The sequence below is a fragment of the Cervus canadensis genome, chromosome 5 (assembly GCF_019320065.1).
Source record: "Cervus canadensis isolate Bull #8, Minnesota chromosome 5, ASM1932006v1, whole genome shotgun sequence".
Classification (NCBI taxonomy): Eukaryota; Metazoa; Chordata; class Mammalia; order Artiodactyla; family Cervidae; genus Cervus; species Cervus canadensis.
In genome coordinates, this window is record NC_057390.1 from 17,551,064 (window position 1) to 17,566,107 (window position 15,044).

Consider the following 15,044-nt stretch of genomic DNA (forward strand, 5'->3'; position numbering starts at 1 on the left):
AACTGTCATCTTTCTCCTCAACTAGCAATTTGATTGTTTGCTTAATTGTTTATTTATTTTTAATGTGATAGCATGTGATATATGGAAAAGAATAAATGTAACTTATTTGTATATACAAACAAAGGCACAATCATAAAACTAATATAAAACTATAATCATAAAACTAATCATAAAATGAATCATATCCATGAACCTACTATCCAATTTAAAAAGTAAATTTTATTTTAAATTTAAAACTAACATTTTACAGTACCATTCTATCCTATGTCTTCCTCCCTATTCATTGACTCCCACACAAATGTGACTACATCATGAATGTTATTTTTATGTTTTTCTCTATTTAGCTTCACTTTTTGTTTTGTTTTGTTTTGGCTGCACTGCAAGATTTATGGGATCTTTGTTCTCTGACCAGGGATTGAACCCACGCCGTTGACAGGGACAGTGTGGAGTCCTAACCACTGGACTACCAGAGAACTGTCCAACTTTATATTTTTATGGCATACGTATTCATTCACAAACATTTGACTGTCAGTTTCCCTTCTTTTTGAGCTCTGAAAACACAGCATTGAACTATAAGTAGATTTCTTAGGTTGCTTACTCATGCATATTGTGGCATATAGTTTCATTTCATTTGATTTTCATGTGCAAAATACTCAAGTGGGTGAATAAATCATTCTGCTTATCCATTTATTGATATATATGAGGTCTTTCTGTTCTTGCTCTTTTGCTCCCTCCCTCTTTGCTTTTCATCTCCTTCTTTCCTACCTCTTTCTTCCTCCTGTCATCGCTCATCCTTCCATTATTTTCTTCCTCTTTCTCATCTTTGTTTTCTCTCCTTCCTTCCCCCTTCTTTCCACCCTTCCTTCTTTTTTTAAAAATTTATTTATTTTTTAATTGAAGGATAATCACATTACAGAATTTTGTTGTTTTCTGTCAAACATCAACATGAATCGGCCATAAGTGTACGTATGTCCCCTCCCTCTTGAAACTCCCTCCCACCTCCCTTCCCATCCCACCCCTCTAGGTTGTTACAGAGCCCCTGTTTGAGTTCCCTGAGACACACAGCAAATTCCCATTGGCTCTCTATTTTATATATGGTAATGTAAGTTTCCATCTATTACAGTAGTTTTGCCACAGACTTTTTTTTAAAGATTTTATTTTTTAAAGCAGTTTTATATTTGCAGCACAACTGAGAAGGAAGGACAGAAATTCCCTATATACTCCCAGCTCTCACATACGTATGTTGAGGTCTTTCAGTCCCTAAGTCATGTCCGACTCTTTGCAACCCCATGGACTGCAGCACCCCAGGCTTCGCTGTTCATCACCAACTCCCAGAGCTTACTCAAACTCATGTCCATCAAGTCAGCGAATCCATTCAGCCATCTCACCCTCTGTTGTCCCTTCTCCTCCTGCCTTCAATCTTTCCCAGCATCAGGGTCTTTTCCAATAAGTCAATTCTTTGCATCAGGTGGCCAAAGTATAGGAGCTTCAGCATCATTCCTTCCAATGAATATTCAGGACTGATTTCCTTTAGGATTGACTGGTTTGATCTCTTTGTTGTCCAAGGGATTCTCAAGAGTCTTCTCCAACACCACAGTTCAAAAGCATCAATTCTTTGGTGCTCAGCTTTCTTTACGGTCCAACTCTCACATCCATACATGACTACTGGAAAAACCACAGCTTTGACTAGACAGACCTTTGTCAGCAAAGTAATGTCTCTGCTTTTTAATACACTGTCTTGATTTGTCATAATTTTTCTTTCAAGGCACAAGCGTCTTTCAATTTCATGGCTGCAGTCACCATCTGTAGTGATTTTGGATCAAGAAAATAAAGTCTGTCACGGTTTTCATTATTTTCCCATCTATTTGCCATGAAATAATGGGACTGGATGCCATGATCTTCATTTTTTGAATGTTGAGTTTTAAATATAACCTCCCCTATTATCAATATCCTCCACCAAAGAGGTTTGTTTGTTACAAGTGACCTATATTGACACATCAAAAACACCCTAGGTCCATGGTTTGCATTAGAGTTCACTCTTGGTCATGTATAATCTATGGATTGGACAAATGTTATAGTGACTTGAACTCATCATTATCATATCATATAGGGTATTTTCTGCGCTCTGCCAAGTCATCCCTCCCTGCCATCCCCACCTCAACACAAACATTTTCATAGCTCTTGCTTGACACTTGACAAAGAAAGCATCTAGTATATTTACATGGAAGTGAAATTGCTGGATCACAGGTAATGCAAATGTTCAACCTCACAGAATAATGCTAGTGTATTTTTCTTCATACTTATACTTCCACCAGAAATTGATTAATTCATCTCTCTAATATCCAAATTTGTCTGACTTCTTAATTGTTATGGAAATTATCATCAAGGGGAACAAAATCATGCCAATATATTCAAAATGTTCATTTGTATTTTCCTTATTACTAATGAGATTATACATCTTTTCATGTGTTTGTTCTCTTATCATGTTTCCACTTCTGTGAGATGCTGTTTAGTCTTCCACTTTTCTATTGAGTTTGTCCTTTTCTAATTGATTTGTAAGTGTTACTAATCCTTTGTAAATTACACATATTACAAACATTTCTCAATTTGTGTATTGTCTTTTTACCATCTCTAGGCTGTCTTTTGTTGAACAGAAGTTTTTAACTAGCAAGTAGTTGAATTTATACATATCTTAATGCTTAGCATAATTTTATCTTTCTCTACCTCAAATTTGAAACAAAAATAAATGTTATTCTTTATTTTTGTTAAGGTTTCAGAGATTCTCCTTGAATTTTTAAGTCCTCATCTAGAATTTTTTTGTGTGTATGGTGGAAAGCAAGAATCCATTTTAAAGATCCAATGTATGTGGGCAATTAATTGTTCAATCACCCTATTGAATAGTCTCTTAGTTCCACAATGATCTTCAATCCACCTTTGTGATATTTCAAGTTGTAAACACAGTCTATTTCCTAGATCTTTATTTTGCTCTCTCAGTCAATATTTTTCAATCCCTGTGCTGATTCCATATTGACTTTATCAATACAGCCTTATAATATACTTTAATATCTGGAAATGCATATGCCCCACTCTTCTTCCTCCGAGTGTTTAACCATTCGTGTTCTTTTGTTCTTCCAGATAAATTTTAGAGTTAGCTTGTTGAGATTTATGAAAAGTTCTGCTTGAATTTTGATTGAAATTGAATTGAATTCCAGATAAATTAGAGGACAATTGATGTTTGTATGATTTTTAACTTTCATATCTATAATAACAGTATAGCTCTCCTTTTATTTAAGTCTTCAGAAAAACATTGTTTGAACACAGAGACTCATCTTTTTCTCAACTTTGTAACTTAGCAGATTAGTGGCTCAGTTGGTCTGAATTGAGTAATGCTCTAGACCAGCACTATACTCTCCAATACTTATATAATGCAAGCCACAAGTATAATTTAAAATTTTCTGTTAGTCACATTAAGAAAAGAGTAAATAGAAAGAGTTGAAAGGTGAATTAACTTATTTTAATATAATATTTGTTTCACCAAATATATATTGCAATTTTGACATGGAAGAAATATAAAAATTATTGAGGTATTTAAATTTTTTCACACCTTGTCTTCAAAATATGGTGTATATTTTATACCTAAAACATATCTTAATTAGGACAGACATCACTTCAAGGGCTCAGCAGCCATATGGGACTAGTGGTTATTGTGTTGGAAAGCACAGCTGTAGAGTTTCACCATGTATTATTGAACCCATCATTATCTATATGTGCTTTGGCCCTTCTTTTAACTACAAAATCTAAAACAGTACTAGAAATGCCTTATACCAGAGCTCTTCATGAAGCACCACTCCTGTGATGTTTGTGCTTGAAAGAATGTACATTTTCCAATTACTGAGTGCTGAGATTTACATATGTCTGTTCAATTATGCCTGTTGATTATATTGTCCCTCTCACATGTATTTTTGGATATTTTGTCTGCTTGATCTATTAATAACTGAGAGAGATGTGTTAAAATATTACACTATGATAGTGGATTTATTCTGAATCTGTTTCAGAATTTTTGGTGCTAATTCAACATTTTTCTACAGAACCACCCTACTTGTCCTTTTGCCTCAGTCCAAAGCATCCAGCATCAATTTCAGTCCTCCATTTTGACTTTAACTTTTTAGGGGATTTATTGGTTATGGGAAGTGGGTATCATGTGTTTGAAATTTCCCTTATCTCAGTAAATCCAGTTTGTACTACATTAAAAGTATGCTTTATTTAGAATCCACTAGGTTTGTAGCAGGAATTTCTTTCAGTATCTAGATATTTTTGAAGGAGTAAACTTCCTTTATTTATATTTTTAAAAACACTTTTACTTCCACTATTCTTTTCATTTCTAAAAATTCTGCAAGAAATGGTCTGTCTGTACATCTGTGCAGCAATTGTTTTACAAATTGTCTTTTGATTTATTTTTTTATAGTGAAATTTTTCATTTGTTTGCTTTGCAAATGTTTTAAATGTACATGTGGCCTAAGCTACTCACTATAACTTCATGTTTTCTGTTTTCTTCTTCACAGGTATTTTCTTCAACACAAGATTTCACAGATATCTACCAATATGTTCCTAGCATATTTATGGTTTTTCTATTAATAAAGTTAAAAGTGAAAGTCACCCAGTAGTGTCCGATGCTTTGTGACCTTATGGTCTATACAGTCCACGGAATTCTCCAGGCTAGAATTCTGGAGTGGGTAGCCTTTCCCTTCTCCAGGGGATCTTCCCTACCCAGGGGTCAAACCCAGGTCTCTGGCATTGCAGGCAGATTCTTTACCAGCTGAGCCACAAGGGAAGCCCTTTTCTATTAATATTTGCCTTTAACTTAGCTGAAGTTTATTCTAAAGATATGACTGTGTAAAAATCTCATTTAATTTTTGCTTCATCATTTATACAATTTTCCTGAAATCATTAATGAATAATCCATTCCTTCACTGATGATTTGAAATGCCCCTTTTATCATAGAATAAATTATTGTGATTTCTTGGTTATTTTTCTGATTCTGTTATGTCAATAGTTTACATCTCAGGTTTCAGTTTTTAATGTTTTAATTGTGTTTATAGCAAAGCATAATAGCTATTAGAATAAATAGTTCTTTATTGCTTTTATTATTTGTGGATTTTTCTTTCACATTTATTGTTTTCTCTTATACTTTAAAGGGCTTCCTTGGTGGCTAAGACAGTAAAGAAACTGCCTGCAATGTGGGAGACTAAACATCATTTGATGACGACAAAAAGATGTGCTAAGGTTATAACTGTTAAATTTTTAATATTAATTTTTGGATTTTTAAAAATGTTAACATTCCTATTCAAGCAATAGTTTGTTGTTCAGTTTACTCAGCTTGTGTGTCCATTATTGAAAATTTAAACTTATTTTCAAATGGTTCCTATAAAGGAACTATTTATTTATTACTAAAACAAGTTATTTTATCTTTTTAACTTTTTCTTAGTGAAATTGCAAGCATAATTGAGTGTAGAAAGAACAGTATAATAAACATTTGTTTATCTATTACCTGGATCAACAATTATCAACCAGTGACTAGGCTCGTTTCATCTATGCTTTCATCCAGGTCCAAATTACTGATTTTATTTTGAAGCAAATTTCAGAAACTGTGCCAATATTTCAGGAAGCTTCACTGAAAGATAAGGACTCATTGTTTTAAACATAATTACAAGACTATTCACAGTTCAGAAATTAACTGTAGTTCCAGGGCAGATCAATTAAACTTACAAACTACAATTTCCTCAACTGGAATATGAAAAAATAGTAGCTTTGTCTCTTAGGTTAAAAAAGCAAATAATAATTTAAATGATTATGTTCATTTATCATTTGATCTATTATATGATGGGTTTTATTGACTTTTTTATGTTGAACTGTCATGCATTTCTAGAATGAAAGCTCTCTAGTATATTGACATTTTAATATATTTTTGGAAGCCAGAGGGAAGTATCTTACTTTGTATTTTTGCATTTATCTTATAAATTGAAATGAAATTACTGTCTAAACCTTTAATTCACCTTCTCATCTGTTTAATAGGTTTTACGAGCTTATGGTGTTAATTTTCTTTCTTTCTCTATGTCCTAAAATGGTTCAACTATTACCAAAATTTACTTTTTACAAACACGTCTGAAATATGTTCATGAAAGCATCTGGACTTGACATTTGATGAGGTAACTCTTTTTCAGTTTCTTCACCCGGTTTTATCTCTTCTCTTTATTAAAGTCAGAGTCCAGGTTACATGCTGCTTTTATAATCTCCTAAAGGATAATATGCATTAATATTGCACTTGTTTTATAATTTTTCTGTATGGTCTTTCTTTTCTATAGAGTGTGAACCTTTCAAAAGTAAGAACCATTTCTGACACTAGATACTCAAAAAACGTTGACCCCATAAGTGTGTGAATAAATTAATACATATATAAAGCACCTAATACACTGACTAATATAGATATCAGTTACTCTTTTTAATTCACCAAGAAGAAAACAGAAAAATTCAGTCATAGGTTCTGGGGATGAAGATCAAAATCCCATTGTGCTCTGTTCTATGGAGACTTCAGATAGGATAGTGTCTGTTGAGGCAATTATCCTCCCAGAGTACCCAGAATATGTTAGCTACCTGTGTTTGAGTTTCTTTTTCTGCAATTCATTACCTGTACTAGGCTTCTCAAGGAATATAAATGATGAACAATACCATGTACTGCAAGCAAAAGAGACAAAATATTTGAAAGGATAAGTGAAAAACAAACTTTCTCAAAATCATAAATTATATGGTAATGCCATCAAGCGTTCTTCATGCAGATAGGAAAAGGATAAACTCAGCAGGTGATGATGATAAAGCCTATAAGCATGCATTTTTAGTCCATAGGAGACTTGTAGAAATAATAATATGCATGGGACTCAGGGTGTTTATCTCTTACAATGATAACCTGTTTTATAGGAATTTAATCAAAACTTAATAACAATTAAAACCCTAAAAAGAAAATGAAAAATGATTAAGAACCATTAAAAGAATTATAGATATTGAATAACAACAGTGTCAGAGTTTTAAGCCATATAAGTGCTGAAGTAAGGGGGGACAAAAGGTACTTAGCTTTGATCATGAAACTGTAAAATGTTTCAGATTTCTGTTTTAGATCTGAAAATGAATTTATATACACTAGGAGGTTTTGTCAGCTTTATGGCTCAGTGTAAAAATTAATCTTGGACAGGCAGGGCTGTTCCTCAATTTCAACTGTCCTGGACAGAAAGCAAGTTTTTTTTTTCAATGAATTATAAACATTTTGCTTCTATTCAATGTCAAATGCTAGCTCAAGTCCTACACGTTTGAAACATGTACTAGTTTGGATGATGTTCCAGGTACCTCTCTCATGGTTTGTTTGGTTTCATTGTTTGCTTTTCACAAAATAAATATTTTGAAGTTTGTACTTTGCTGGATTAAATTTTTGTGTCCCAATTTCTAGGAAGTCGGTAGAAAGGATGTAGCCTACTATGTATGCAGAACTATAAAAAAAATATTTTAAAGCAAAAATAAAAATTTCCAGAAACCCACTGAAACCCATTTTATTTTTACTGAAGCTTTTACATTGTATGCTTAATCTCTACACACTTTTTAAAAATGCTTTCTGTCTGAAACGGCAGTCCATCTCGCCCCACCCCAACACATATACAATGTGCATATACAAATTTACTGACATCTTTTGACCTCCTGCACATGTTAAAGAGATCCCTGGAAGCCTTATTGCATAGATTTAATTCAGCTCATCAAATTGTAATCATCTAGTGCACATCTGTTCATGTCAATGTAATATATATTCTGCAGAACACATAAAACAAGATCTACCGTTTGCTCACCGCAGTGCTAGAGAACAGTGGGATTCTCACGGCAGCCAATATCACATCTCCACTGGGCTTAGCTCTATGTTTCACTCTGCAAGTTTAATAAAACGAAATCTTCTTTCACATTACCCATTCCACCCATTTTTAACAAAACCTATTTTATTTTTCTTCACAAGCATTTACATCTTAAGTCCAAAGATTCAAAATATGTTATACTTTTATATACTGAAAATATACATTAATTTCATTTAAAAAATCTTATTGGGATATAGTTGATTTACAGTGCCATGTTATTTCAGGTGTACAACAAAGTGAATCAGTTATGCATATACATATATGCACTCTTTTTTAGATTATTTTCTTATATAGGCCATTAGAGAGTACTGAGAAGAGTTCCCTGTGCTAGAGAGCAGGCTCTTATTAATTATCTTTTTATATATAGTAATGTGTACACATCAATACCAGGGTTTCCCCAGTGACTCAGTGGAAAAGTATATGCCTGCAATGCAGGAGCCACAGAAGGTGCGAGTTTGATCCCTGGGTTGGGAAGATCCCATGAAGGAGGGCATGGCAACCTACTCCAGTATTCTTACCTGGAAAATCCCACGGACAGATGAGCCTGGTGGGCTACAGTCCATGGGGTTGCAAAGAGTCGGACATGACTGAAGTCACTGAGCATGTATAGATCAATAACAATCTCCCAGTTTGTCCCTCCCCCTCTTACCCCGTGGTAACCATAGCTGTTTTCTGTATCTGTGACTCTACTTCCTGTTTTGTAACTAAGTTTATTAATACCCTTTTTAAGTTCCACATAGAAGTGATATTAAACATGCTAATCACTTAAATCACAATTTCATCCACAACTAGCACTGTGAGGTGTGGACGTCTCTTTTTTTTTGTAGATAAAGTTTTCCTCTTGTCAGTTCCCAATAGCTTTCCTGATATCAAATAGAAATACACAGCTGAAGTTCTTGGTTACATCTTAGGGAAAGAGGAATTAAAGCTAAAGCAGTTATCATATAGGTCTGAAACCAGGATTTTTAAAAAACAGCCTTTCACCTGTAATTAGCCTTTCTTCCATTACTGTATTGCTATCAATAGTCCTTGTTTTGAGGGTTTTTTTAAATATTAAGAAGGACTTAAATTACAAAACCTGTTAATTCACAGATAGTACCAGAATTAGACAAGACGAAATATAATTTTTATCATAACTGAAAACATCTGAAGATCTTGAAATAGTTATTCTTGTTTTTCAGTCATATTTGACTTCACCAATAAGATTATAACATTATCAAAATTGCCCAAAGACCAATTACAAGATTCAACAGTTAAATACCACAATTACAAAGGAATTAACTATATAAAAGCATATTAATCCTTAGTATCAATTTCACAGGGCTGTTATTAATTTCTGAGGAAAGATCAACATATTCAACTAATCTCTAAAGTCCAGTATTTTTAGGTATCAGGATACAGGTAGCAAAATCATAGACATATGCTTGAGAAATACTGTTGTATCTCAAACTGAAAGGACAGAAAATGAGGACTTCTTGAAATGATGTACAGATTAGTTTCCTAGGAAGCAGACTATGAGATGGCGATTTGCCAAAAGAAGTCCATTGGGGAGCTTTCTGAATTAACATCTGTGGGGAGAGTGAAAGAAACTGGATTGGGCAGAGGGTGAAACTGATATACAGTGCAGTCACAGTAAGGGTTTCAGCTAATTTTATGAGGTGCTCTGGAACCAGGAAGACCCTTCAGACCACGAAAGTCAAAAGGTTATTTTGCCAAACATAACTATGCATCCATGCACGTTAAGTCGCCTCAGTCTTGTCCAATTCTTTGCAACCTTATGGACCATAGCTTGCCAGGCTCCTCTATCCAAGGGACTCTCCACGCAAGAATACTGGAGAGGGTGTCCATGCCTTCCTCCAGGGGATCTTCCTGACCCAGAGATCAAACCCACATCTTATGTCTCCTGTATTGACAAACGGGTTATTTACCACAAGTGCCACCTGAGAAGCTCGAGACTTAACTATACTGAAACTCATTAGATAATGAGTGACTGTTACAGCTTTTATACAGTATTTAGGTTGGGAATCATTGACCAGGTCCCCTAATATTGCAAACTGCCCTGGATTACAATTTGGAATTCACTGTGTTGTGGTTCTAGAAATTACATGAAACTGGACTATATACTTATTATAGTAGTTTAATATCATTTTTCCTCTGTTCACACTGGGGATTTTTTGATATAATACTCCGGCATATTTCTCTATTTCTCAAGCCAAAATCTTGGAAGTCATTGCTGTTACTTGTTTCTTTCTCATACCACATTTTAGATACTTTTAAATTCAAAGCCTTTCAAATGTAACTCCAAAATCTCTATTGGATTCCCTTTTCTTTGTTCCTGGTTACTACTTCTTTAATTCAAGTCATTAACTTTTCTTGTCTGGGTTACTGGAAATAACCTCCTCAAGGTTTCCTAGATTTGTATCTTCCTGGATATACACAGCGTCTGATTACCATGGTAGTTCTCCCAGATGGAGGTTTTGAAAACAAAATAAAACTCTTTTTATAGAGTTTTTAGAAAAAACTCCCTTGGCATTTAATCTGTTTACACATGCTCTTTTACATAGCTCTTAGGTGGCAAAGAAAATGATCACATATAAATATAGCAGTCCATGGGGTGGCAAAGAGTTGAACACGACTGTGTGACTGAACTGATGTGTGTATAAATATATAACATCAATAAAATAAGTTTAGTATAGCAAAAAAAGAAAAGAGTTAAGATATTTTGACACCCAGTTCACTATTGTACTACCTGCCATTATGAACCAATAACAAGCCAAAAAACACAAGGAATCCTGAGGTTTATACCTTTTAGAATCATTGAAAACAACACTACTGACAGTCACTGCTGGAGCTTAGAACAGTGTTCCGCTGAATGATCTTAAATTGGTTGAGGCAGTCTCTTTGAATTTGTTATGAAAAGACTGGAGAAAAGAGTCCAAAATAGAAAAGCAGACTCAAATTCTATAGCTAGATCTAGAGGGCAGTCTGGCATGTGCTATATGCACCCAGGCCAGGTTACTATTCTGTTATTTCCCTTCTCTTGTCCCATCTACAGTGTGTTTCCTGATGTTGAATACCTGCCAATTCAGAGAATAAACTCTTTTCCTCTTTCACAGAACATTTCTAAATTATTTTCATTCAGAGGTGAATTTGTTTTTGTTTTTCTATCAATTTAATAATACAACGACTTTTTTCCACAGATTCCAACATATACGCAAATAAAATAGGACTGAAATTGTTTATCAGAGGATATCTACTATAGATGTACTGATTTCTAATACATTCTACATCACTCATAATGATGATGATGATGATATACTTATATTGCTTATTATATATACTAAGTAGTTTTTATGCTTAGCAATTTTAGGTAATCATCAAAAAACATATGAATGAAATATCATTTTTATTTCTGAATATGCCATGTATGAAATATTATGCCCAGTTTATTGATGAGGAACTTGAAGTATAGAAAACTTAAGCAACTTAATCAAAATCACTCAGCTAGAAAGCAGTAAGGTCTAAATTTGAATCCAGACAGCTTGAGCTCTAGAATGAGTGCTTCGAACTCTTCCATCCTGCTGCCTCTGACTGAGAGGGACTATCTTCCTATCTCATCAGGCACAAAAATTACAATAAATCAGGTCAAAGCTCTAACCTTAACCCAAATCTTAAACAAGCACTAATCCTAATTCTTGATCACAAATTTTTTTCTTTTCAGAAAAGTTTGCTATCAATTCAACATTGCTCCTTCTAAATCATCAGAAACTCTCCACTCCTCCTCTTGCCATTTCACATGAGGGCACCAGTCTTACATATCCATAGGTTAACTGCTGCATGAATGAATGTGCATCAAAATGCCAGTAGCTTTTATTCATTGCCACCATTTATTAAAACATTTTTCATGCAAGTCCAATAGCATAGTTAACATCACTTAAACCACAGAGCAGAAAAAAGTTTATGTAAATGCACACAGCCAATATGAAAGTCCATTGATTTCCTGGGGTTACATATAATGAATTCTCATCACAAATTTTATGTTCCTGAGTTAATGAAAAGAGACTAACAGTAATGTCCAGGGTCAGGGACAACACTGGGGAGAATTGCATACAGAAGATTACCACGTAATAATATTTTGACAACCCAATCAAGGAAGCAAAGTCAATCATTCAATGTATTGCCTTAAGATGGCACTTATTCCAGTTCATATAGATTTGGAAAGAACATCAACTTCCTGTCTATTATTCTGCTAAGAAAAACATATGAATAGGAAAAGAAAGAAAGACTGGGCATGAAACAAGCATGAGTCAGAAGAGAAAAAAAAAAAGTCTTTGGGAAAACTGGTTACTCTCCCATTTTGGCATCCAGTCTAACCTAATGGAAATGTGGTTACATGTGTGGGGAAATCACACAAGCATAGTATGGCCAGGAGTATAAGATTACTATCCAGAATAGCTCAGTTTGATTTTTAGTTACCTCTGCTTCATGTAAAACTGAAAGCTTATAGTAATGCCCTATACCTCAGTAGTTACGGATGTATATTATTTATGCATTTGCATTATATAATATATTGACTAATATAAAGTGCTCAATGTCATGACAAGAAAATAGGAATCTTTAAAAAAATCAATGCTAATTGAATTTGATTTCTTTTGGTCTTTAGGGATATTAATAGAGTCAGTCTATAATAAAAAATAAAGTGAAAACATTTTATATATTTGTAGAGCCCTAACTATTAATTGTACTTTCTATTAAGATAATTGAACTGTGTGAGATGTTATGGAGTATAAACTTGCTTAAATACCATAGTGTTCAGGGTCAAATCAGGAGACAGGAACTGCAGAGTAATTTGAATAATAAATGCTTAATATAAAGGATTATTAACTAGTAACAAGGGATTAGCAATCAAGGGGATAAAATGAAACCAAAGAATACAGGATCAGCAGATACAGGGATCAACTCTACCCATAAGATTGAAGTAGAATACCAATTTGGGAGGCAGAGGCAGTTTCAGAGAAGGATTCCACCCCAAGGCTGCGTTTCAGACCTTGTTGTAGCAGATGTGACTGTAGCCCACTTGTTCATAGAGTAGCTCATTAAGATGCCACAAGCTAATATCTGCTCACATGAAGCTACCCAATGGAGTGCTGGGAAAAAACAACCACAACAAAAAGAATTCACCTAGAAGCTACTTGTGGAGGAGCTACTGAAATTACCAGTGTCCTGTCTTGGACATCCGCATTATTCATCAGGAACTGCCTGCATGCCCATGGAACTCCCCAGGAAGCTGCTCAATGGGGAAAACGTTCTAGTTCTTTGGGAGTGAGTACCACTAAACATCTGTCTTTACCTATCTTTTCCATCTGTCTTTATGTTGTAGCCAAATGTTGCACAGCAAGATGAAAATACACTCAGACAAAGAGGAGAAGCCCCTTAACCTGTGCTGTGTATCCATGAAAATTTAACTAAGTTAATTTAAAATTTAACTAACTTAAAAATTTAAATTAAACTAAGGAGAAATGTTTAAAAGATCTATCTTAAGTATCACAAGTAGGGACATAAAGGGCAAAGTTTGAGCTGAGAGACACTAACTGTACACAAATGTATACATATCCATATCCTGGGGAAACGGGATATTGTTTACTGTTTGTTGGCTCTTGTAATTCAATATCAAGAATTACAAAAGGGCTGATATTCATTTAAGAAACAGAATGAAGAGTGAAAGTGAAAGTCGCTCAGAAACTAACACAACATTGTAAATCAACGACACTTCAACGTGTGCTGTGTGCTAAGTCACTTCAGGTGCATTTGACTCTTTGCCATGGACAGGCTCCTCTGTCCATGGGATTCTCCAGACAAGAATACTGGAGTGGGTTGCCATTCCCCTCTCCACGGGATCTTCCTGACCCAGGGATTGAACTTGGGTCTCCTGCATGGCAGGTAGACTCTTTACCATTTGAGCCATCAGGGAAGCTAGAATAATACCATTTATGTTTAGACATCACGTACCATGTAGAGATTATGAGCAGGTTCCCAGTTACTGCCGGTTGCCTTCAGAAGTAAAAACTGCAAGTGTTGCTGGAGACCGCTGCTGCTTCTCTACAAGTTAAGTCTGCAGTAAGCATCTACCTTTCACCAGACATGCTTGCTTCTATGTAGTGTACACAGTGGCTCCGTCGTGTCAAACTCTTTGCGACCCCATGGACTGTAGCCCACCAGACTCCTCTGTCTGTGGAATTTTCTAGGCAAGAATACTGGAGCAGGTTGCCATTTTCTATTCTAGGGCATCTTCCCTGTTCAGGAATTGAACCCGTGTCTCTTGCATCTCCTGCATTAGCTGATGGACTCTTTACCACTATGCCACCTGGGAAGCTCAGCCTCTAAGTAAATGAAAAGCTATAAATCCTCAAGAGTGGAGGGAGAGAAATAGTGTCATTGATTCAACTTCTGGAGGAGTGACCAACTGAGAATAAGAGACTGGTGTCAACAGGCACTGCACACGTGGGGCCTTTTCCTTGGCCAAAAAAAACTGTCAGTGACATATGCATCAGGTAAACTCTCTCATCCTGCAAGGGCATCAATATATTGGCATGACTAATTTGAAGACCAATGAGCAACACGTAGTAAAAATGAGGATGCATTATCCCATTGTTTCCTTAAATCTCAGAGAAACCTTACATATATATATATATATATTTAAAGATATATACAAGAAAGTATATAATAATGTTCTTACAGTAAAAAAAATTGATATTAACATAAATGCTTATCAATAGAAAAATAGGTGAATAAATTGCTGTATTCTTAGACAGTGAAATATTAATACTATAGTGTGTAGGGAACAAATTAACTAAACCCATTCATATCAGTAGAAACGAACAATTATCTTTAAAGAAAAAAATGTAAGTTGTAAAATAACATATATAACATTTACATAAAGTTCAAAGTAACACACATACATGGGCTTCATGGGTGTCTCAGCAGTAAAGAATCGGCCTTCAGTGCAGGAAACACAGGTTTAATCCCAAGATCAGGGGGATTCCTTTGAGAAGGAAATGGCAACCCATTCCAGTATTCTTGCCTGGGAGATCCCATGGA